Here is a 26,495-nt window from a genome sequence, read left to right as displayed (position 1 = left end):
CTAAGATCAGGTCAATTTGACTATTTTGGGGGATGCTGTTCAATGTTTGTCATTGTCTAGATCCTTTCAGACTCTTCTTGAAGAAATAGCCTGTCAGATGTTGGAGTCTACTGGTAACTATGGTCTTTAAAAACCCAGGGACACCTCCAAACCACAAAGGGACATCAGCTGTGACATTTTTGATGAGTGTTCCAGGCATCCTCTTCAAGCCTTTTCTGGTTATATCTGCATGTAAAAAAGCCAAGAATTCCATTGAACAGGCAGAGGAAACAATGGCCTCACTTTTTGGGCTTGTCATTATCTCTGTGCCTTTTCTTCAAGAACTTATCTATACAGGACAACAGAAGAAATTTGGAATTAAAAAACTGGAGAACTCTAAACTTTAGAGATGTTATGTAGGTAATAGATGAATAACTACTTCCTGGTTTATTGTCTAAGATTCAGAGATTAAGACGGAATGGCAAGTAAAGTGACATTGAGGCAAACTGAGGTACAATTTTCTCCAGAGCGAGATTACACACACATGTAGCTGTTAATAAAATTAGTCACTGAACACCTTGGCAAAGCCAGGGACCTGAGCATTAGTTAGGCTAGCAGTAACCAATAAATTAGAATAATGGCCTCTCTAGGTGACTGAAGATTCTGAGTGAGGGCCAACAGGGTCTTTTAAAGCTAGGTGTGTCTTCTTCTGATTGGCCTAACAGTACATCATTTGGACCTCCCCAGGCAAAAGTAAGACAATCCCAAACACTAGGCATTTTAATGTGGAGGTGGGTTAAGCCTTACCTCCTCTCCTCCCTACTATTTCCGGGTGGAGAGACTGGGAGTAATCTCTAGGTGACAGGATTTGGCCTTCAGGTGGGGTTCATCACTTTCCTCTCTGACAATTAGGGAATGGCAGTTGTTTTTTGGGCCTCAGCTACTTCTAGTAATCTTGGCCAGAAAATCAGAAACGCCCCCAATCAAGACTCCCTCCCTATTAGCCTTCCCCTTGAAGACCAAATCACCTCTAATTTTGACAAGAAGAGGGAAGGACCCAAGAGCCATCCTCTGAGGAGGGGCTCCAGCCCAAGCTGGTTCTGTGTTTCCCTGTAAACAAAGCAAGGTGCCCATTTTAAACAGGTTAGCTAGCAAATGCCCTAGGGGCTAGGATCATGTTATTCTAATACACCTTTACAATTATCCCTTCCACATTTGGGGGCTGGGGGCACAATGCCCCCATGATCTGGAAAATTCTCATAAAAATTTTTGGCCCTCCTTTCGTACCTGAGGAGTTTGGATTTTTCTTTTTCTTTTATGGGGTGTTTACAGTACCTTATTGTAAAATTTGGGTTAAGTATTTGGTCATAGGCTCTGTGTGATGTCTGCTGGCCTTCCAGTGTAGTCTGTGGCTTGGCAAAACTCCCCAAAAATTTCCTTTTAATTTCTTATGCCGACCCACAATATATTGAAACTGAGATGGAGAAAGTCAGTGTTGTGGAAGGGATAGCTGTAGTTCAGAATGGGAGAGACTGTCTTTTGAGTTAGACTGAGAAATGGGGTTTGACAAAATGGGGAATAGGATGGATTACAGAGTAATACTGGTTATTGAATGATACAGCACATTAATTTTCTTCAGTGAAGAGTTATATGGAATGTTTACCATAAGCTAGTGTAGAGCCTGACATCACCAGAAGACAGTAGTCCTTCAGTAAACCTGTGAGTTGCTTTAATACATGGTCCCTGTATGTGCTCAGACCACATGTGCCCTTCCATGTTTGTTCCTTCCATTTGTCCATTCCTCTTCTGGATATTGTGTATATTTATAGTAAAGTATGCCCTAGATTTATAGGGGAAATGCTTTGTTGCTACTTTTCTTACCACTAAATTCCTTTGCTTTTTAACTAATTGTGTGCCTTAGCTGACCATTAAAGATAAACACATTGATGGAGGCTCATGATCTGTGGACCCAAAGAGCATTTTGAACACTGGGCAGCTGTTTTCTGGGAGGGCCATTCTACAACAAGGGAGTGCTCCCTAGATTCTATATTAGAGGAAATATCTATCCATAATGTCATTTCTAAAAGTTTGAGGAAAATCTTGCGATGAGTAGGTGGCACAGTAAATACAGTATTGTACTTAGAGTCAGGAAAACCTGAGTTCAAATCCTGATTCAGATACTTATCAGCAGTACAATCCTGAGCGTATTACTGGCATGTGGGATTCTGCCAGTCTCAGTTTCCACAATAGGGATAATTGAGCACCTGCTTACATGGTTGTTGTGAGGACCAAATGAAATAACATAAAGGGCTTTGCAAATCTAAAAGGTATATACGCATGTGTATGTACAGATGTATGTATGTATATGTAAATGGGTGTGAATATGTATATATATATATATATATATATATGCTATCATTTTTTAGCAGTCTTTTTGAATTTAAACTTCCAAGTGACTCATAGTGAGAGGAATGATTATCAATAACCAATGATTTGGGGACATCTAGAGTTACCCCCTTTTTCTAAAGTCCTCATTTCAAAGTGTCTGAAGGTTGAATTAACTTTCTCCTCTATCGTGGTCAGACCCTACCCAAACTTACAAGAAATTTATTCTAAGGTGGGGAAACCCATTGTGCACCAGATAGGTTTGGATGGGGATAATTCTTTGATTAGATTCCCCAAAGCTGGGCAATTTAGAAGTAAATAACATAATCAAAATTCATTAGAATAGGTCCAGCCCCTCACTGTAATATTCATTCTCTCTTTAATTGTTTTTTTTTCTCTTGCTTAGGCAATCAGAGTTAAGTGACTTTCCCAGAGTCACACAGCTAGTAAGTATCAAGTGTCTGAGGCCAGATTTGAACTTAGGTCCTCCTGACTCCAGAGCCAGTGCTTTATCTACTGTGCCACCTAGCTGCCCCTCTTTCTTTAATTGTTAACCAGTCAGAGTTGATTGCCACCCTCTGGAACACCCACTTTTTCAAGGGCATATAAGCCATGAGCCCACCGCCATGATTGTCTTTGACATTCAAGAGTACCACTGACCTCTTAAATGCTAGTGTTATTAATAAGATGATTAATTACCCAGAAATTATGTCTCTTGAACTTTTTAAACATCACAATGGATATTATGTCTTTAATTAATACCCAATCAAACAAGAATGTATTAAGCATCTATTAGGTATAAAGGACTGTGCTTCGTTCAGACTATACAAAAGCAATCCCCATCCTGACAAAGAGTTTTCATTCTCCCGGGTGAGTGGGAAGAATACACATGAACTGATAAGTATATACATGGTGATTTGAGGAAAGAGAGCACAAACAACCAGGAGTGTCAGGTAAGTTTTATTATAGGAGGTGGCAGTGGCAGAAGGGCTGAGCCTGGAAAGAAGTTAGGGATTGATTCTAAAAGGCAGAATTAAAGAGAGATTTCCTTCCAGGCATCAAGTCTAGCCTATGCAAAGGCACAAGATGGGTGAAAACAGGAAAAAACAGGGAGGATGTTTTGTCCAGAGCATAGAGTACACAAGTGGAGGGTGGGAGTGGGGAAGGGAAGGAGAGAATAAACATTTATATATAGTGCCTACTATGTACTAGGCACTTTGCCAAATGCCTTGCAAATATATCTCATTTGATCATCTAAAGGGAAGCAAAATACATTAAGTTTGTAAAGGTTGGCAAGACTTCAAGATTGCTCAGGCTTCTTTTAAATGCTAAGATTAGGATTTGCATTTAACTCTAGAGGTAATAGGGATCCTCTGAAGCTTTTTGAGCAGGATAGTGATGTGGTCAGATTTGTGCTTTATGTCAGACTTATGCTTTATAAAGATTGTTTTGGCAGCTATATGGAGGACAGATTGAAGAGACTGAATGTCAGAGGTCTAATAAGGAAGCTATTGCAATAATCCAGGCAAGAAAAAATGATGATCTATGCTAAAGTGTTGGCAGCCTGAGTGGGGTGAAGGGGCAGTATCTAAGATATATTGTATTTCTTCTCAATTGCCATACCAATAGTTTTTGCTCTTTCTTGGAATGTGATTTTTAAAGACTGTAAGATAGAGTGAGTTTTATTTTTGCTCTTTCACAAACAGATCCAACAATGACTTTCACGAAGATATGGACATCATGCATGCATGCTATACTGGTGCCCAGAATTGTGTCCATCTGTTCATATTTAGGGATGTTTTGATTGATTTAGGCAACTTCCTTTCCCAACTAGTTCTGCAAATCACTATATATTGCTTTCCAGTTCATGCTTCTTAACAACCTGTGGTCTTTGGGACCTCCAAATTCAAGTTAGATTACCTTACCTGTCACCTGTCACCCAGAGGCCAGATTTCTGGCTTTAATGCTTGGACTAGAATACCATTTAAGGAAAGATGGCTTAGGACACAGTTTCCTTATTAACCCCAAATAAATAGTATTCCAACTTCTCACAGTATTAGTCAATACAATACGTCAGACATAAAGATGGATTGGGTTCTTTCCTTGCGTTGGTAGGGGAGATGAAGAAAAGGAGGAGTAAATAGGAAAGGAGGGAGAAAAGACAAAAAGAATGAGAGGCTAGGAAAGACAACAGAACTTGTATTAGAGATATTTTTAGAGTACCTAGTCTAATACACAGTCTTCTAGTTAACATAATTTTGAATATGTTGATTTTTCTTTTGGTGAATGCTATCAATGGTTGTGATTAAAATGATTTTATCCAACTGATGGGCTTTTCCAGAGGCATGAACTCCTTATAGAAAGAGACCCAGTATTTGTTCTGAATGATGCAAAAATAGTGGCCAGATTTTGTCAGATTAATTTTATAGTGTTTTTGATATGTTCTTGCAACCTATTAAATGCTTTTTCTTAATTGTTGTGTATGTTCTGGTGGTTCTGGCAGCCTAGCTTTGCCATTATGATAGCATATACTGTAATCATCCCTTTTCAGTCCCAAGCTTAATAGCTTTGCAATGAATTATTGGATGTTCAATAGCCATTGCTATCAGAGTATATAGAAATGATGGGTAAACATTAGTTGTACAATACTTGCAATTACTGCTTTATCATTTCTAAGTTTAAACTATACCTATTGTAATCTTAATTTCTTTTCTTTGAGTACTAATAACTATTTTTTGTTCAGAAGTAAGGTTTGACCTTCTTTTGTGTTACTCGTTCCTTTTAGTTTCTTCTCTTGTAATGGGTGAATTATTGAGCATTAAAATACCTTCAGATACCTTTAATGATAGATTTCTTTAATGGTAGCTTAGTAGGGGAAAAAAAAGAACATTGAACTGGGAGTCAGCAGTTCTAGGTGCTGGTTCCAGCTCCAGCGTTAACTAGCTGTGTGATCTTTGTTGAGTCATTTAACCTATGGGTGTCTGAGTTTCTTGGAGTGTGACTATGTAAGAGTAATACCATTGACTCTAATTCACAAGATTGTCAGTATAAGGGTGGGATGCTGTTGATTATCTCAGCTCTTAAAAGTAACTACCCTTGTTAGGTAAGTACTTTTTGATTGAACCAACCAGTGAGAATTGAATGTGAACTGGGCCTACTCACCTCCCAGAACTAAACAAAGGCCGCTTAGTGAGAAACTAGGTCATAGCTCTAAGAATTTGTATAAAAGGAAGAAGCTATTCTAGAAAACAGTTCAGCAAAGGGAGGATTGAGTTGTGGCAAGGTAGGAGATATCAAAAAGAGTCATTGGCTCTACGGACAGCCATCCACCAAGCAGAATACCCAGGCTAAAGGGAGACTTCAAGAAAAGGTCAGCTCAGGAAGGTCAGATGGAATATATTACTTATCAGACTCATTGATAGGTGAACAATTTATGAACAAACCAGAGATAGAAAGCATTGTGAGGTATAACATGGATAATTTTGATTACATTAAATTAAAAAGTCTTTGTACAAATAAAACAAATGTAGCCAAGATAGGAAGGAAAGCAGAAAATTGGGGGGAAATTTTATAGACAGTTTCTTAGATAAAGGTTTCATATCTTAAATATACGAAGAACTTTGTCTAACCTGTAAGAATACGAGTCATTCCCCAATTGATAAATGGTCAAAGGATATGAACAAGCAATTTTCCAATGAAATCAAAACAATTTATAGTCATATGAAAAATGCTCTAAATCATTATTGATTAGAGAAATGCAAATAAAAACAACCTTGAGATATTTTATACCTATCAGATTGGTTAAAATGATTGAAAGGGAAAACAACAAATTTTGGAGGGAATGTGGAAAAACTGGGACACTAATTCACTGTTGGCGGAACTGTGAACTGATCCAACCATTTTGGAGAGCAATCTGGAATTATGCCCAAAGAGTTATTAAAATGCCTATACCTTTTGACCCAGTAATACCATTATTAGGTTTGTTTCCCAGGATGATTAGGGAAAAAGGAAAAGAACCTAAATGTTTTAAAATACATATATCAGCTTTCTTTATAGTGGCAAAGAACTGGAAACTGCAGAGATGCCTATCAATTGAGGAATGGTTGAACAAGTTGTAGTATATGATTGCGACAGAATACTACTGAGCTATAAGAAATGATGAGCTCAATTATCTTAGAAAAACATGGATAGACTTGCAAGAAATGATGAAGAGCAAAATGAATGTAACCAAGAGAATGTTGCATACGGTAACAGCAATATTGTTTTAAGAATAACTTTGAGGGACTAAGTAATTTTGACTATTATAAATATTCAAATTAATTACAAAGGACCTATGAAGGAAGATGCTATCTGCACTCAGAGAAAGAAACAAGAAATAGATGTATAGAACGATTTTACAACTACACACACACACACACACACACATTTGTATCTAATGGTAACCATTTCTGGGGTGGGAGAAGAAAAAAGGGAAAAAGAAAGTTACATGATAACTTTATTACATATTTAAGAGGAATAGCAAGTTGTACATAATTAGCAGTTTCACGTGCAAAAAAAAAAAAAAAAGAAAAAAGCAAAGGTCAGCTCATTCCCCAACTTCATGCCTGGATGGTTGTTTATTTTAAGACATTATAATTTGCTATTTCATTACCCAAATGTTTCCAGTAAACTGAATTTTGTCTCAACCACAGAGGCCAGGGTTAAGTAGGCATAGATAGAAATAAAAAGTTAGGCAGAGAGCCCAACCTCTGTTTAAATATTAGGAATTTTCTTAACTGGGGGCTCAACAAGATTGTGACTGAACTCAGAACTTTCCATCCAAAAAAAAACTCTCTAAAGCTGAAGGAGAGGGAACCAAGCAGACCTTAGGGGTCATTATATTGCTCCCTAGGATCAAAATTAGCTAATTGTGGTAACAGGGTATTACACTAAAATCCCCTAAATTTTTATGTGTAAAAACATGAAATTATCTTTGCAATGGAAAAGCTAATCATGTGGAGTACACATTTTTAAGCAGCACTTCTAAAACTGGAAAAGATAGTTAAAGAGCTGTCATTCATGTAACTCTTTACTGTGTAGTTTTAAAGGAAGGTCATCCTTCCTCCATTTCATTTTCTGCATCCACCTGTTCCTTTTCATATTAATAAGATTCTGATGTCTTGCCAACAGCAGACAGCGTAGTTTTTCCTCAGATGTCTGCTGTCTCATCCTCAAGTGTTTCAGTCTTCTTCCTACACTACTTCATTCTTCCTACATTTAACTCTTTCCTTCTTTAACTTCGACCTTTTTTCTCCCAGCCCAGAGTTTTTATTCCAAAGTTTCAGTTCTTGCTAGATTTTTCTGAGGGTGCCATATATGGTACTGCTGTTGCCCCCCAACTATTAACTCTTTCCCCCTTTCTCCTAATCTTCCCATATTTCTGTAGCCTTAGTTATTTGTCAAGAGGTGTTTTGAGCTTATGTGCCTTGGTGGTAGGATGGTGGGATGGTGGGTGGGGAGGGAGAGAGGCTTAGCAGGACCTATCCCTGTTCTTTCTAGTGGGTTGATTGTGGTTTGCCCATCACTTTCCTCTTATCCCTCCACTCTTTCATTTTCAAGAATTGTGAAGTTGTTGTTCTTGATAGAGTCTGTGTATGTGCATAATTTACATAATAACTCAACAACCAGATTTGGTGACTGCCTTTCCCACCTCCAAGCCGGAGCTGCGTTCACTTTGCTCCCCATTCAAAAACATGCTAGTAGGCCAATGGCGATCCTTCCTCCACTCCTTCCCCCCCCCCCAAATTGCACTGGAGGGTGGGGGTAGGGCTGGGTAAAGAGAAGGGATGGACAACTTGGGAACCTAGTGGGTTCTGGAGGCGGATGACGTCAACAGCGAAGAGGAAGGTCGCCCCGCCCCTCTTCCGCACTGGAAACGTACGTCAGCCTCCTCCGCATCCGCCCGCCCACGCTGACGGGCGGCAGCGACAGCGTGGGGGCGGGGGAGGAGGAGCCTCTGGCGGCCGCCAGCTATCGTGGGGGAGGGGCAGGCGGGGGCGGGGCTCGCCGGCGGCTCCTCCTCCTTCCTCTCCCGCGGTGTCGGCGACCGTCGCTCACATTTTGGGGAAGCCTCTGCCCCCGGGGCTGGGTAAGGGCGGTGGAGGGGACGGGACTTAGCCGCCCGTTCCCTGGCACGTCCCGCGCCGCCCCGCCTCCGTGCCCGCTGTCCGTCTCGGCGACGGAGCAAGGGGCAGAGCGGAGCGGAGTGAGTATCCTTCCATCCGGCAGTCCGTCCACTCTTCTGTCCCCACAAGCGCCCGGGGGCTTCCGGAAGGAAGAGGGGGAGGGGAGGGGAGGGGAGGGGAGGCGAGGCCCCGCCCGCCCCGGCAGCCTCGTTCCTGTCTCCTGGGCCCCAGCCAGGGCTGGGGGCGGGGGGAGTAAGGGGGCGGGGACAGCATGGGCTCCGCCCCCTCCGCGCCCCGGGGCTGCCACTGCTGCCTGACAGCGATCCACCCAGAGCTTCCCAGGGCCAGGCACTGTCCGTAGTGCTGGGGATTCCGAGAAAAAGCAGTGGCAGCCCCTGCCCTCGAGGAGCTTCCTCTTTTGTCTAGTGATACCAGCTGGACCCCTGCAAGACTTTATGGGGTAAAAAGGGGTAGGTTAGGAAGCAAGGACCCCATGAGGTGAGAGGGATCAGGAAGGTCTTTTTGTAAGGCATAGTACTTGTGCTGTCAGAGATTTTCAGGTAGTGGGGGTTTTTTTTTGGTTTGCTTTTTTTGCTTATTTAAGGCAAGATAAGGACTTTCCAGCTGAAAGTCATGCTGCATTTAGCAGGCCTTTAGGAGTTGTTAATTTGGAGCTGACTTTTTTCCTTTTACCTCGAATAACACATTTAAACAGTGAATCTCAAATTACTTGATAGTCTGCATCCAGGTACCACTTAAGTCCACTGAAATGTAACCATGGAGAAGTGTAAGTTACACGAAACAATACATGACAAAATGGGAAAGGATAATCTGACATGTATCAAATAGCTGAAACATTAAAGTTTCTCAGCAATATAATCTGCCTATTCATGACTGTTAAAATCTGATAAGGGCAAGGTATTGCCAGAAATTTTTGTTGGAGGGCTACAGTTTGAGAGATAAAAGTCCCAAGTTTATGCATCCTTTCCTTAAAGAGTGCAAAGGAACAGAAGGCATGTGTACAGATTAAATATACCTTATGGAAATCAACATAGTAGTACCATGTTGAGTTTGGTGTCCCTAAGCACTTCAGTGAAGTGATAGTAAAACTTACAGCATAAAATAAATAGACTCATATGATTTAGAAAGGCTTTCCTGAGGTTGTCTAGTTATTTTATAGTTGAAACAAGTCCACAGAGATTAAGTGACTTAACAGAATCGGGGGAATTTGAGAGTTGGAAAGGAACTTAGGGCCATTTAGTCCAACCCATACATGACAAGTAGTCTTTTTAGCTTTGCTTGAAAATCTCCAAAGGCAGGGAACTTGTCATCCTTCAAGGCAGTCCATTCTGTTTCTGGACAACTCTAATTATTAGGAATTTTTTCCTGACATTAAGCCCAAAGTTGCCTTTTTGTAACTTTACCTATTGCTCTTTGTTCTGGCATCCTAGGCCAAACAGAACAAGTCCAATGCTTCCTCCACATGATGGCTCTTGTCAACTGACACATCTTTCTTGGGTTTCCTCCAGGCAAAACCTGCTTAGTTCTTTTTTTAAATTAAAAAAAAAAAGTATTTATTTTTAACATTCTTTTCTTTTTAAATTTTGAGTTCCAGATTCTCTCCCTCCCCTTCCCCACCCATTTAAGGCAAGCAGTATGACATCAGTTATACATGTGAAATCATTCAAAACATATTTCCATATTAGCCATATCACAAAAAAAGAATGAGAAAATTATATTTCAATTTGCATTCACAGTTCATCAGTTCTCTCTCTGGAGGTGAATAACCTTTTTTCCCATCATGAGTCCTTTGGAGTTGTCTTGGATCATTATATTGACCAGAATAGCTAAGTCTTTCACATTTGATCATCATTACAACATTGCTGTTACTGTGCACAATGATCTCCTGGTTCTTCTGGCTTCACTTTACATTAATTCATGTAGACCTTGCTATGTTTTTCTGAAACAATGCTGCTAGTTATCTCTTACAGCACAAAAGTATTCTATCACAGTCATGTGCCACAACTTGTTCAGCTATTCCCCAATTGATGAGCATCCCCTCAATTTCCAATTCTTTGCCACCACAAAAAGAACTGCTATAAATATTTGTGTAAATATATGTCCCTTTCTTTCTTCTTTGTTCTCTTTTGGGGTACAGACTCCATAGTGGTATTGCTGGATCAAAGGGTATGTACTGTTTTACAGCCCTTTGCACATAATTGCAGATTGTTCCCCAAAATAATTGGACCAGTTCACTACTCTTCCAACAATTCATTAATGTGTCTATTTTCCCTCATCCCCTCCAGCATTTGTCATTTCTGATAGGTGTGGAGTGTTACCTTAGAGTTGTTTTAATTTGCCTTTCTCTAATCAGTAGTGATTTAGAGCATTTTTAATGACTATAGATAGCTTTGATTTCTTCTTCTGAAAACTGCGTGTTCATATACTTTGACCATTTATCAGTTGGGGAATGGCTCTCATTTTTATAAATTTGACTCAATTCCCTAAATAGTTGAGAAATGAGGCCTTTATCAGAGAAACTTACTATTAAAATTTTTGATATTACTTCATTGCCTATGGTACTTTTTAGCAAAATGTAGTTTTCCTGATTATTTCTTTTACTTAGATCTATTTTTGCTTTTACTTTGAGATCATGATTACTAACTGTGCCTTTTTGACTTCAGCTGAAGTATAATAGAATCTATGCCAACACTTTACTTTAACTCTGTGTGTGTCTTTCTGTTACAGGTGTCTGTTATATACAACATATTGTTGGATTCTGGTTTCTAATCCATTGTGCTGTTCACTTCCATTTTATGGGTCAGTTCATCCCATTCACATTCATAGCTGTGATTAGTGTGTATTTCCCTCCATCCTTTTTTCTTCTGTTTATCCTTATCTCTCTCTTTACATCCTGTTCCTCCTCAAAAGTCTGTTTTGCTTCTGACCACTGCTTCCCTTAATCTGCCCTCCCTTTTCTCATTCTCCCTCCCCCCCATCTCTTATCCCCTTCCACTCCTATTTCCTGTTGGGTAAGGTAGATTTCTATACCCAGGTGAGTGTGTTTATATATTCTTCCCTCTTTGAACCAATTCTGATGAGTGCTTCTCTTGAGTTTTTCTGTCTGTCAACTTTTCTAAAAATTTAGCTCTGGTCTTTTCATCAGGAATGCTTGAAAATCCTCTGTTTCATTAAATATCTATTTTTCTCCCTGAAGGATTATACTCAGTTTTGCTGGGTAGATTATTCTTGGTTATAATGTTGGCTCCTTTGCCTTCTGGAATATCATCTTCCAAGCCCTCCACTTCTTTAATGTGGAAGTTGCTAAGTCTTGTGTGATCCTGACTGTAGTTCTATAATATTTGAATGGTTTCTTTCTGGCTGCTTGCAATATTTTCTCTTTGACCTGGGAGCTCTGGAGTTTGGCTATAATATTCCTGGGAGTTTTCATTTTGTGATCTCTTTCAGGAGGTGATAGGCACAGTTGTTCAGTTTTTATTTTACCCTGTGAAACTAAAATATTGGAGCAATTTTCCTTGATAATTTCTTGAAATATGATGTGTAGGTTCATTTTCTGATCATGACTTTCAGGTAGTCCAGTAATTTTTAATTATCTCTCCTTAATCTATTTGCTAGGTCATTTTTTCCCAGTGGAATATTTCACATTTTCTTCTATTTTTTCATTCTTTTGACTTTTTAAAAATTGTGTTTTGATGTCTTTGTTGAGTCATTAGCTTCCACTTACTCAATTCTGATTTTTAAGGAATTATTTTCTTCAATGAGATTTTGTACCTCTTTTTCCATTTGGCCTATTTTGCTTTTTAAGTTCTTTTCTTCAGTGAATTTTTGTACTTCCTTTTCCATTTGGCCAGTTCTACTTTTTTTTTTTTTTTAAAGGCAGTTGGGATTAAGTGACTTGCCCTGGGTCACACAATTAGTAAGTGTCAAGTGTTTTGGTCTGAGGTCAGATTTGAACTCAGGTCCTCCTGACTTAAGGGCCAGTGCTGTATCCACTGTGCCGCCTAGCTGCCCCCCAGTTCTACTTTTTAAAGAGTTCTTTTCTTAAGCAAATTTTTGTGCCTCTTTTACCATTATGGCCAATTATATTTTTTAAGGTGTTATTTTCTTCAGTATTTTTGTGTTTATTTTCTTTTCATATCTTTTTTACATCATTCTGATTTCTTTTCCCAGTTTTTCCTCTACCACTCTTATCTCTTTCTTTAACTTTTGGAATTCTTGCTGGCCTTAGGTCCAGTTAGCATTTTTCTTTGAGGCTTTGGTTGTAGTTATTTTCACATTGTTACCGTCTCCTAAGGTTATATCTTAATCTTCCTGGCCTTGTAGTAGCTTTTTGTGGTCAAGTTAATTTTTTGTAGTTTGCTCATTTTCCCCAGCCCATTTCTTCATTTTCAATTTTATGTTAAAGTTGGGTTCTACTTACCTGGGGGTGAGGAGGCACTGTGCCAAGCTTTAGGCTTTTTTGTGGGGGCCATCTGTGTTGAGTTTTGTTTTCTCTTTCTGGTGGTTTCTCCTATTGGTTCTAATTCTTACTTATAACATCACTAATGTGAAAATATGTTTAATAGGAATGTATATGTATAGCCTATATCAGATTGTGCACCGTCTTGGGGAGGGAGGTGGGGAGGAAGGAGGAGAAAAATTTTAAACTCAAAAGCATATGGAAGTAATTGTTGATAAATCAAAATAAATTAGTAAAAAAAAATAAAATAAAATTGGGCTCCAGGGGAAAAAAAAGATTCAAATATCAACCTCCTTCTTGGCATTTAAAGCTCCTAATAACCTGGCCTCTTCCTACTTTTCCTGTTGTTTCATTTTTAAAAGTTTATTCATATTTTTTAGTTAACAAAAATCTAATTTCTCTCCCTCTTTCAAAGTTATTTGTTTTCATAGTATTGTTATTATATAAATTGTTCTGGTTCTGCTGACTTCACTCTGTATCAGTTTATATAAATCTTTTTAGATTTCTCTGAAACTGCCCCTTTCATCATTTTTTAATGCATATATAAATACATTTACACTTTGCATTACAATCATATACTGTAATTTGTTCAACCATTCCCCAGTTGAAGGGCACCTCCTTAGTTTTCAATTCTTTGCCTACAAAAAGAACTGTCATAAATTTTTTTGTATACATGGTTCTTTCCCTCTTTCCTGTCTTCTCATACTTGCTCCCCCTCCATGCACTGTGTAGTCCAGTGGTAATGGCCAGCAATTTGTTTTTTCTCCCAATGACACTTCCTTGCCCTGCTTTGGCTCCTTGCTCCAATTTCTGTTTATTTCTTTGGGGAAATTAGCTGGTCTCTTGTTTTTAAGCTCTCTAATCTGTGTTGATACTCTGTAATCAAATCTACTTCTCCAGCCAGTCCTTTTGCCTATTCTCTGGTCTTTAATTTCCTACTTCTTATTGGATAGCTTCACATAGATCTTTTCCTCACTTATTTGAAACTCAGTAATCAAAAGTTTGTTTTCAGAAGCCTTGTAGTAATTTTAAATTTAAGAAAATAGGATTAAGAGCTGGGAGGGACCTTAGAGATACCAGAGGAATCTTGTCATAGGCACTTAATTGCTGTATGATCTAGGGTAAGCCAATCTCTCTGGGCCTCAATTTCCCGATGTGTAAAATAAGAGTATTGGAGGTAATGATTTCCAAGGTTACTTCCACCTCTAAATATTTGCTGTGAAACTAAAGTTCAGAGAGACTTCAGTGATTTTACCAGTAGGCACATAGGCAGAACTTACTCATCATTTCTGTAAAATGTATCACCAAAATGACCTCTTTGACATTTGATGCTGCTGAGCATCATTAGTACTTTTGTCCTTTTACTTCTGTGATGGTATTTCTTGATCTTTTTTCTTGTTTTACTTTGCTGTTACCTCTTCCTTCCATTCCCAACATGGGCATTTCCCAAATATTGTTTCAGAATTTCTTCTTTCCCTTGGTGATCTCATCCATTACCATGACTTCAATTATCTTTTCTATGCAGATGATTACCAAATCTATAGCTCTAGCATTGAATTCTGGAGCTCCAGCTTTATATTTCTGAGTGTCTCCTGGACTTCTCTTCTTAGATGTGTCCTAATAACTCAAACTTACTAAAAAAACTGAGCTCATCTTCCTTCTGTCTTCTTCCCCTCCTTCCCCAAATGAATGAATGATTGTGAAAGCATTTAGCAAGTGCTTACTGTGCATGGGATATGAATAGAAAAGTAAGACAGGCCCTGCTCTCAAGGATCTCACATTCTGATGGGGTAGACAACAAATACAGTTTTCAGCTGTAAGTCAGATGGAAAATCCCCATGGTCCTTAGGGTGCAGAGGCAAAGCAGGTGGCAAAACATCTTTTAAAAAATATTTCTACTGATAAAATCATACTATTTTCTTGAATAATATCAAAATGCCCAGGACTTTGGTGGCAAGAGCTTTCTTTTCTGGGTTTTTGATAGCTGTGACTTCAGAACTTGTAGAAGCAATTGCCAGGTAAGTCAGGGAGTTGCTTCATGGGATGATGGCTGCAGAGGACTGGGCTGGGAGGGGCTGCCATTCCTGGGGCCTTTGGGCTCACCTTCTAATGGAGAGTAGTTAGGTAGCACTTGGTGGTTTTGGAGAAGATGGTCCGGCTCCCTTCAGTGATTGCTCCCCTTGGTGATTGCTGGGGGCCCTAGGCTTTAGGCGGTACCAGTGATCTTGAATCACTCCTATCCCAAGGCTTGTGGGTTCGATCACAGGCTATCTCCATTGGGGTCTGAGGGCAGGTGGTGATTGACCGAGGCTGGTGATTTGACTTACTTGGCACGTGTTGCATCTTGTCTGTCCCTCAGGGTGTCTTGTCTGCCCTACAGGTGGCAGTTAGTTGGCAGTTGGTGGGGATGGCTGGCTGCTTCTCCACAGGGGTTGCTGCACGGGCTGAAAAGAAGAAAATAACAAAAAAACAACAACAACATTATCCTGCCTCTTTTAACTTCACTTTCTCTGTTAAAGGTAATACCATTATTTTATTTCAGGCTTGAGACTTTGCAGTCTTCTTCCATTCTGGAACCCTCACATTTAATCACTTCCTAAATCCTGTTGATTGTTCCTCAGCAGCGTCTCACATCGCATCCCTCCTTTCTACTCAACTGCCACCACCCTAATCCAGGCCCTTATTACCTTTCCCCTGGGCTGTGGCCTTTCGGCCAATTAAATTTCTGGTCTCTTTTCAGTTGCCTATAGAATAAACTTCAATTGCTATGTTCAGCATTTAAGGTCCTCCCCAATTTGGGTCCAAACTACCTTTACAGGCTTGTTATGGACTCTTCTCCTCACATACTCTCTGCTTCTTCAAAACTGTGACTATTCATATCTAAGTTACTTTCCCCGCCTTGTTTCTGAATTTATTTACATTGTTCTCTGCCAGGAAGAGGATTCCCCCTTTGTTTCTACCTGTTGAAATCCTCTCTTCCTTCAGGGCTTAGCTCGCTACTGTCTTTTCCATGATGCAAAATTTGAGTAGAGACTTCAAATGCATCATGAAATGCATTTTGCATATAATATATACTTTAGCTGAGTTCTTCAGTTTTATGAGAACATGCTTGAAAGTTTTTGCAAAGCAAAGAGAAGCTGAGTAGTGAGCCTGGTGTAGTAGAAAGAGCATTAGATTCTTCAAGGAGTTGAGGGTTCTAGTCCTGCCTCACCTGTTTTCTGCCCATATGACCTTGGCAAGGTCACTTTACCTTATCTCTGAGCTTCAATTTCCTTATTTTTAAAATGAGAATAATAGCTGCTATGCCTAGCTTACAGGTATCAAATGAGAGAATGAGTGTGGAAATGCTTTGAAAATTAAAATGCTGTGTAAATGTTATTATTATCCTGTGGCTACAGAAGATACTCCTGCACCAACCACTGATGGAGGATGGAGATGGAAACTAGTGAGGGTAGAGATAGATCAGCACCAATTGATCATTGCTGTTGGAAAAAACAAAATCAAAATAGCATTATCTTGTCAGTTATTATAAAAGTAAAAAATATCTTGGGACCAAAGATAGTTGGTGTCATAATATTGATTAAATGATAAAAAGAACAATTTGTGGATAGGATAGAAAGTCAAATAAAAAGAAAGGAAAATAGATTGGCAAAAAATGAAAAAGAAAAATAAGTGAAACCTAAAAAAAATTCTTTTATTATTTTTTGTAGAGTTTTAAATATGCAAAGCTGTATGTTAGAGTGAAAAGGGCATTGACTCTGGAGTCAATGCCTGGGTTCAGATCTCTGCTCTGCATGTATGTACCATCTCTGTAATCATGGGCATGTCACTTAACTTCCCTGGTCCTCAGGCTTCCTCTGTAAATTAGGAAGATGGCCTAGACGGTTCTGAGTCCCTCTTCCATTTCTAGTTCTGTGATCCCATGTTGTAGGAAAGATGAAAGCATTTCAAATCAGTGTGATTGCATGATTTGTTGTTCAAACTCTACCTTTTAAGTGGCTCTAACAAATATTCCTAAATGATAGAAACAATTAAACCTTTCTTGAGACATTCTGTGAAGGCTGAATTTTGGCCTAATTCTTAGTTCATTTGCATTGGTTGGTACACGACTGTCCAGTGCATGTTCTTTTATGTTTTAGAAAAATAAATTAAAAAGTCATAAGGAAAACATATCTTTTAGGTCAGAATTGTATTGCTTTTGGCTAAAGGCCATTGTAGAAAATTCATTCTGTAACTTTCTAACAGCTATTCCAAGTCCATATGTTTGTTAGCAGGAAAAATTGTGAAGTAGGCTGTATTTTCCATCTGTCCCAATTTTTTTTTTTACTGCTCCATTTCAGTACCCTAAGGTGCTCATAAAATGTTATGGCTGCCCAGGCCCCCCACCACAGTGCCACACCCATGTATCCATTTGCCCTATGTTCTAAACTCTTTCCTATTTCCACCTTTACCTGCTGAAATTTAGTAATCCAGTATCCCATTCCTGAGATCCTTGCAAGACTTGCAATCTTTTGGAACTAATTTAAACTAAATTGCTAATATCTTAGTAGTGATTATTATTTTGAGTGGAAAGATAATGATATTTGGGATCAGAAGGTGTTAGGTTCCTGTCTTTAACACTAGGCATGTGACCTTGGGTATATAAGTTACTTTATCTCTCCTTCCCCGTCTCTAACCTTAGGATATCTAACAGTGATGTGAGGAAAATGTTTTGTAAACCATAAAGTACTATATAAATATGAGCTATTATCCTTTCTAGATATCATTTACCCAAGGGTCCCTAGCTATGGTGATAGCTTTCTTCAAGTATTTGAAAGGCTTTCCCTCAAAAGAGAGATTTGCCTTGTTCTATTTTCTCCTTGAGGACAGAACTAGCAGTGAGTAGAAATTTTAAAAAGGGTCAGATTTAGGCTCTGTGTAAGGAAATGCTTTCTAAGAATTAACTATCTGAAAACTAAGCTGCTCTGGGGGGCAGTGGGTCTCCCCTTTCCTCCCCAAGTTCTTCAAGCAAAGGCCAGATGAAAACTTGTTAGGGATGTTGTACAGAGTATTTGACCTTTGTTCCTATGGGGACTGGTGGGCAGCACCCAAGAAGGGCACTATGGCAACAGGAGCCTAGGGTTGTGATGGCTTTAGGGTGACACATACACTTCGTTGCTGGCAAGGACTAATGGAGGACCGTGAGATGAAGTAAACGGACAGTAATTCACCTGACTGGGCCTCCCAAGACTAGATATATGCACAAAGATAATGGTTTAGAAAGGGGAGGGAGGAGCATGGGCCCTGGAAGTGATTTAGGAAATGATTGCAGTACGTTAGCAGCAGGATATTGAGGGCTCAGACAAGGGTGGTGGTAGTGGGAGCTACCCTACTACCTCTACCCAAGGTAGAGGGCAGACGGGAGAGCTGCTATAGCCCTGGAACTCACCTTGGTAACTGATAAGTTTATTGGTAGAATGGGGATAACAGTCCTACCCTGGGACTAATAAACAGTATATACCTTTTCTTGGTTCCTCTGCTTGTTCTAGCCACATCCCTGTGTTCTGTCAGGTTGTTAGTTTGTAATTCCTGCAAACAACTACATTTGAAGAGGGGGAGTGGCTTTTAGATTTTAGGTCCCATAATTTAAAAAAAAATACCCATCATCTGATAAGTATCAAAACAATATCCTGTTACTTAAAAGGGTCAAGATTTGGCACCACAGACTTTTCTGACAGTCTCCACCCCTTCTTATGGGAAAGGCTGGTATAACAGGTTAGGAATTATCTTAGTTCCTTTTTTTCAAATGCACAATAACCGGTACTGTTTAGAATGTCACTCTCTAAACTTTTCTCACTCTTGCCTTTCCCAGTCAGAAAAGAGTATGGCTGAAGTCCTGTCTTCACCTATTGGACCATTTGGAGCAGGAGTTTCTCCTTTAGTCCTTTGCCTTCACTTCCCCATCCATTCCTCTCTCGCTAGACTAGAGGCAGCCTGGGGACACAGTGCATAGAGCTCTGAACTCTGAGGTTAGAAGACCCAAATTAAAATTCAAGCTACCACTATCCAGCCCTGGGCAAGTCATTTAACTTTTCAGCATTAATTTCTTCATCTGTATAATAGGTTAATAATACCACTTATCTCACAGGATTGTTGTAGGGTTGAATGAGATAACATATATAGAGTCCTTTACAAAGCTTAAAGTGCTATACAAAAACTAGCTATTTTTATTATTATTATTACTGGAGGTGGGTCCAGTCATGAGTAGGAGATAGAAGAAATCCATAGTTTTGGGGAGGCCTTCCTGGCAGGGAGTCACACAAGAAGATTACAGCCAATAGTAATGATTCAGTCTGAGGGACAAAGAGAAAAAAAAGCCACAGGCTCCATTCTAATTTTGTCCTTAGGAGTTTAACTGTGAAAATACAGGATAAATAGTTCATAAAATGTGCCCCTAGGTGGTTTACTTGACCACCTGGGTACTCAAAATGGGTAAGGTCCTAGCTTATATAAAACCACCTCAGAACTGTTTCTTTCCCCCTTCCTCCCCACCCCCACCCCCCACTTAGCAAAATCTAGGGACATTTATAGTCATATTCAAAACAGTAGAGAAAGAACTTTATGTAAAAAGATCAATATCAATTAAAAAAAATACACCACTGCATAGTGAATGTGAAAGATCTATGTAACAGGGGTAGGAGGCCCTACAGAGAAAAATCCCTGTCTGCATTCGTAGGGGATGGAAGAGAGAAGACACCATCAGCCTCTTGTCTGTGCAGCCAGTAGGTGAAAAAGTACACTACCCCTAGGTCATGCTTTGATCCAAAAGATGGCTTTCACTGACAGTGGTCTGCCTACAGTGCACATCTGGTCTGCCTTGAACAGTATGTCCTTTCTAAGCTTTGCCCATTTTCCAGTGTCCCAAAACTTTGTGAAGCTGCCAGATTTCATCTTCTCTTGACCCCAAACTCCATTCTACCATGCCAAACCTGTCCCCCACCCCCCCAAAAAAAGAAAGATAACTTCATTAGTCCATGAAAGCTTGTGGGAGGGCCTATACTACATTATGAAAATCACAATCTTATAATGATCTGGTGTATTCAGATAGTTTGGATACTTGTTTTTCTTTATCATTTTTAGCCTCTTTTTCCCAATCTAGGTAATATTGATTTTATGTGGTTTTTAGATTAGTAAAAAGAAATGTCACCAACCAAAAATAATGAAAAGTCGGTTCCACCTACACTAGAAAAGAAATCACACAAAATGTTATTTTGGAGGATGGTCAATGGAAATTGTTTTAAATTAAAAAGAAAGAGCAGTTGAAGCATATCCATAGTGTTAAGAGTTCACTAGACTTGCTTTCCCAGAGTTGTAATATCAGTAGTTTCAAGGCTCCTGTATGCTTCTTGTCCTGTTTGCTAGGTTGCAATTTGGTAAAACTACCTTTTCTGTTCTGTGAAAATCACTCAAGCTTTAGCTCTATCTGAAAGTACTGTAGTTAGAAGCTCAAAAAAATGAAAACAACTATTTAGTAAGTATGAAACTGGAGATATATTTATTAAATACCTTATATTTTTTGCTATGAAACAATTATTTTCATATGAAACAAAAGGCTCATTGTTAAGGAAAAAGTGTGGTTTGGAATTGGGTTTTGTATTTAGAATTAAGATTGTTTTCTATTCTTAATAGTGCCCTAGACTCATATATCTGTTTAAAAATATCTAGTGTTTACCATGTACGAGGTTATCTATCTTTAAGGATTATCTTTGACATTATGCTTTACTCATAGGCATGCACAGAGCATGGGTTGAATGTGCTGGCATACCCTGGGGGGAGCATTACCATTGATACTGTATGCATATTTCACTGGAAATATCATTATGGAGAGACAGGATGATGTAGTGGAAAGAAAATGGACTGGACCTGGAGGCAGGAGGCCAGACTTTTAAAATAGTGGCTCTGACAGGTACTGACTTGCTCTATGATTTGCAGCAAGTCTTTTTACCCATGTGAGCCTCAGTTTTCTAATCTGTAAAATCCTTGAGAGCCAAAACTATTCTGTCTTTGCATCCCTATCATCTAGCATAGTGCCTGGTGCAGAGTAAGTGCCTGATGAGTACTTACTTATTGGTGGACTGATTATAAAACAAGGACAATATTTACATCCATTAGCTTCACAGGGTTGTTGTGCAGAAAGTGATTGGAGAACATTTTTTTTTGGTTTTTTTTTTTGGCTAGGCAATGGGGTTAAGTGACTTGCCCAGGGTCACACAGCTAGTAAGTGTTATGTGTCTGAGGTCAGATTTGAACTCAGGTCCTCCTGAATCCAGGGCTGGTGCTCTATCCACTGTGCCACCTAGCTGCCCCATTGGAGAACATTAAAACACTATATTATGACAACTTACATTTAGATAGTGTTTCTTAAAAGTACTTTCCTCCTTAAGCTGCTAAATCTTCAAATTGCACTAATACTTTTGAGACACTCTGTATATCAATCAGTGAATCAATGAACATTTGTTAAGTGCTTATGTACTAGGCACTGTGCTAAGTGCTGGGGATACAATGATAAAAAGTGATATAATGACCCCTCAAGGTGGTTAAAGTCTAATGGGGAAGAAACTTAGATATTTAAGTATGTATATATTATATATGTATACATAGATGTGTATATGTGTATATGTATATGTAAGTATGTATGTATTGTGTACGTGTATATATTCATATATACACACATGCATGCATACATACATATGTACATACATACATACATACATACATACATACATACATACATACATATAATGAATATAGAGTTGTCCAGGAAGTATTTACTTTGAATCAGCAGTTAGGGAGGATCGGGAAAGATTTGATGTGTAAGTTGGTACTTCAATTGAGACTTGAAGGACACCAGGATTTCCAAGAGGTAGAAGTGAGGAGGGTGGATATTCTAGGTGTGGGAGACAGCCGGTGGGAAAGGCACAGATTGTCATGTGTGCAAGTATTACCATCCCCATATTATAGATGAGGAAGCTGGGCCCCAGAGAGGTTATGTGACTTACCCACAGTCATAACAGCTAGTAGATGTGCGAACAGAGATTCCAACATAAATGTCCTGACTCTTGGTCCAGTGCTCTTTGCAAAATGCCATGCCATCTAATGAATGAAAGTTCCAATATCCCAATTTGTACATCTAAAAATATAAAACCTTGAGAAGATCAGAGTGTTAAAACTGTTGAAAGGTATGTGTAACCATGTTGATTGTTAGATTTTCACTTTTAATGAGCTAAAATACACACAAGCAAAAAATAATAAAATTATATGACATCTGTATGATCTAAGTAGAGATGCATAGATCCTTTTTAATACAATTCTTGATTTTATAGTCAAGTTGTATAGTACTCGAATTGTTGGAAGCCAGGACTTTAAATTGTTGGGAAAATATACAACTAAAATTATTCACTTTTTTATATATTTAGTCATCTTTCTAGTATTACTATTATGTTAACTGGATAATCTATTGCTGTTGAATGGATTTGTAATTTTCAGCACTTATTTTGACTAATATGGCAAAATCTCAGTTAAATGAAATGTTTGGAGAATGAAATATTCTGAATAATTTAACATTAAAGATTTGTTTGAACCATTAAAATTTTTTTTCTAAATATATTTGTATACTACTCTGTCTTAATAACAAGAGTATGCTGAATGCAATTTAATCTGTGCGTGGTGAGTTAAGATTTCATTATTCTGAGCATGAGTTTTTCTTAAACAGGACTATATGGTGTAGTACTAATGATGGTGAATTCAATTCAAAAAACATTTATTAAATTTTATTTTTAGTTTAAAGTTAAGCATTTACCTGCTGTGCTCAAGTCACTGTGCTTGTGTCTGTGCATAAAAAGATGAGAAATTACAGTTTCTGTCCTCAAAGAGTTTATAATCTGATTAGGGGCACTGCATGTGTGCAGAAGCACCTTCTCGAAAAGGTAAAATTTAAAGGAAGTACCCAATCAAAGTGCAATGAGCATTGATTTTGGAGTGAGAAAATCTGGGTTCAGATTTCAGATATGCTACTTATTATTATATAATCCCCCCTGCAAGTCACTTAACCTCATTTACTTTGCTCATCTGTAAAATGAAGGCACGGAGGACTATGTGAAATTACCTGAAAGCAGGTAATTTACAGCTCTAAATACTGTAAATTTGTACTTTTCTTTGTGGGCTTGGAATCAGCGAAGGAGGCTAACAATGCAGCTGACACTTTGAACTGGGCCTTGAAAGAAGGGAAGGAGTGTGTTCTAGGCATGGTGCAAGCAAATGAATGTTGTTAAGGAGATAGGAAAGATCAGGAAGGCTAATACTCCAGTTTGGCTTGAATGAAAGGAAGTGTACAAAGTGAAGTAATATGAAATAAGTCTGGGAGGGTAAGTTGGAACCAGCTCTTGGAGACCTTTGAGTGCCAGGCCCAGGAGTTGGTATTTTATGTTGTAGGTAATGGGAAACACTGAAGGTTTTTTATGGGGGAAGTGAAGCGGTCAGACCTGTGTACTAAGCAAATCATTTTTGGCAGTATTGTGAAGGAGATATCAGAGATGGGAGAGACAGGCAGTGGTGAGACCACTTAGAACGCTATCCTAACAGTCCAAATTAGAGCTAACAAGGGTCTGACTTTGGTTTTCGTTAAGTAGAAATAAGAGGATGAATGGGAAATAGGTTGTAATGGTAGATTTGGTAAATAATTTCGAGGGGGGATTGAAGAAGCAACAAAGTAAAAGAGGTTTGGTTTAATTAATAATGCCCTGGAGGACTTCTTTAATACATTGCTGCCAGTTGCAACCCCTCTACACTTTAGATGGTTCATTACTTGCTGTGACTTATCTTATATGTTCACAAACATGTACACATTGCTAATCCTTATATATGTTTGCATGTATATATATGTGCACACATGTGTATGTGTGTATACACATATTTGTACACACATACTATATATGTATGTATGTATATATACACATACATATACATACATACATGTGTGTGTGTGTGTGTATATATAGAGAGAGAGATGTATAAAGTATATTATCTCTAACACACATGTGACCAGTTTTTTGGTGATAATCCTCTCTCACCTTAGTTAGGCAGGCTCTTTGGCAATAGTCTTCTTGGTTTGGAATGTAACTCCTTGGTAACTTTACATTTGGGTCTTCAAATTTGCCCTTTGAATAGTAGGGCACTATTTATGACAGGTACCAGATTTGCAGTTCAGTTGGGCCTGGTCTTTGGATGGCCTTATCAGAGACATTCATTTAGCAGGAAGGCCAAATTCCTCTGAATTCACACATAGTTGTTGATTGAACGGTCCCTCTAGGTGACCAGAATGGTTCCTTCACTTTCTAACCTCAAATCTTCAGTAATTTATGGTTCCCCTGATTCAAATTACAGACACTTTGATGAACTGTTCTGGGCTCCAGTTGTCTGTGGCCTCTCTCCCCCACCTTCTTTTTTTAAAGTCCAGGTGTCAGCAGTTGAGTAATTAACAGAATCTTGCTAATGGACTAGGATGCAAAGAATAGTCACAATCAGTAACAGTGTCCAACCCTCAGTGTCCTTCTTCAGTGTTCCAATCTCCCTTATTTCTTTTCACCACTCTTCTGCCTACTGAGCAAAAAGTGCCTGTTTTTCTGTTATTTTGTTTGGTTTTTGGTTTGTGTATTGCTGCCAGAATTTGGTTTTTGAATACTTAGGAAGGAAAGTGGTAAGCACTATGAACTAGGAGAGCTTCTAACAAGTTGACTAACTCCTTTTTTTCCTCTTGTTGGTGGATCCCCTGAAATATAGTTCAAAAACCCCAGTTTAAGGACCCTTGGATTAGATGATCAGATCACTTGTCTGTAAAGAAAGTTCATGCTGCTCATTGTGGGACTAGATCACTTATTAGGTCTTTTCCAACTTTTTGTTTCTCTGATTTTGGAATCAGTGACCTTAAGAATATATATTCTGGTAATTGAGTTTTAAAAAATATATCCATGTGGCCGGTTTCTTGTCTTATTTACCTCTTTCTAATTAAAGTGGGGTCAAAAAAGTTCTGGTTAATCAAAGGTTCCAGTTAGTTGTATTCTGTTTAATTAGATATAACTTTAAAAAAATCCATTCCTGGCTTAATAAGATCTTTCATTTATCCATAGCATTTTGCTCCTTTCTTTTCTCAGAAATGTATGGACTTACCCAGTAGAAACTCTTCAGGTCTTCTCCCTGCAGAGGAAGGATTCCAAAATATCTTTCTGAACTCCCTAGATTTTAGATTAGGCTTTATGTCCTATTGGATCCACACATATAAGGTTCTTCCGTATTTAAGTGTTAAGACTTTAAAATAATAAGAAGAGGAGGCAGTATGGTATAACATGTATTGGGAATTATGAGTTTTCATCTTAGTTTTGCCTATTATCATGGCATGCCCTTGGCATCACCTAACATCTCTAAGCCTCAATATTCTTATCTGTGAAGTGAGTGTTGGAATACTCCTTCCAGTTCTACAGATTGATATTTCTAAGTGATAAATTGCTATATATTTCATGCTTCAGCTAACTGCAGGTTGTTTTTGGTTCATCTCATTTTCAAATAAATAGGTATTCTCTGTTTTTAATAAGAATTTCAAGCTTACAGATTTCATAAAGTTAACAAGGGAATGTAATCTAAAGGCTAATTTTCTTTTTAAAGGCAATTGGGGTTAAGTGACTTGCCCAGAGTCACACATCTAGTGAGTGTTATGTGTCTGAGGTCACATTTGAACTCAGGTTCTCCTCACTGCAGGGCCAATGCTCTATCCACTGCCACCTAGCTGCTCCAAGGTTAACTAATTTTCAAGCCATACTCCACTCACTATATATTTTGGGACCTGTTGTTTTCTGTTTTCTCTCTTCTTCTCTCCCTCTCCCTTCCCCATGTTTCCCTTTCTCTTTCTTTCTCTTTCCCACCTGCAAACTACTATTATGCTCCCATCCACAACATGAAATCTCCAGAGGCATTAAGAGCAGTGGGCTATAGTAGAAAGATCATGGGATTCATTGTAAGGAGAGACCTAGATTCAGAACCTGACTCAGAAACTGACCCTTGGTAAATCACTTCAACCCCCTCAATTTCCTCATCTGCAAAATACAGATAATGTTTATTTACCTACTTCATAAGGTTAAGAATGGATTTTTTTAAAGCTTAAAGCACTACTTGGAAATGTAAGTTGTCATGCATATTGTCCGCATTTAAAATGGAGAAAAATTCAATATTCACTTATTTATGACTGTGTGCTCAGTAGAAATGGGTTTAGTCTTCTTTTCCTCTTTCTCCTAAATTCTTCTATACAATCACTTCTTTCTCTGCAACTCCTGGAGTGGAGAAAAAGAGAGGCATAATAGAACTTAGGTGAAAGGCAAGGTAGAGAGTGCTATGGAGACTGCAAAGAGTTATCTGCCCAGAAGTGAAAGGCGTCAAAGCTCTTGCAGTCCTGCTGTGCT

At 38.7% G+C, this 26,495-nt stretch overlaps 1 protein-coding gene across 4 annotated transcripts in view; it reads left to right on the top strand.

Annotated features, from left to right (window-relative positions):
• The first annotated feature begins 8,472 nt into the window (after window positions 1-8,472).
• The window catches only part of ATG10 (autophagy related 10), a 293,726-nt gene continuing 275,703 nt past the window's right edge, over window positions 8,473-26,495 (top strand). The window contains exon 1 of one of the 4 annotated variants that reach the window (XM_027864306.1): window positions 8,473-8,491. The gene's annotated coding sequence lies outside the window, so the exon portion shown is untranslated. The other 3 variants (XM_027864309.1, XM_027864307.1, XM_027864305.1) reach the window with 3 other exon arrangements.

The sequence above is a fragment of the Vombatus ursinus genome, unplaced genomic scaffold (assembly GCF_900497805.2).
Source record: "Vombatus ursinus unplaced genomic scaffold, bare-nosed wombat genome assembly UNPS02014774.1, whole genome shotgun sequence".
Taxonomy (NCBI): Eukaryota; Metazoa; Chordata; class Mammalia; order Diprotodontia; family Vombatidae; genus Vombatus; species Vombatus ursinus.
Note: the sequence above shows the minus strand (reverse complement) of the source record. Positions and strands in the feature narration are given on the sequence as shown.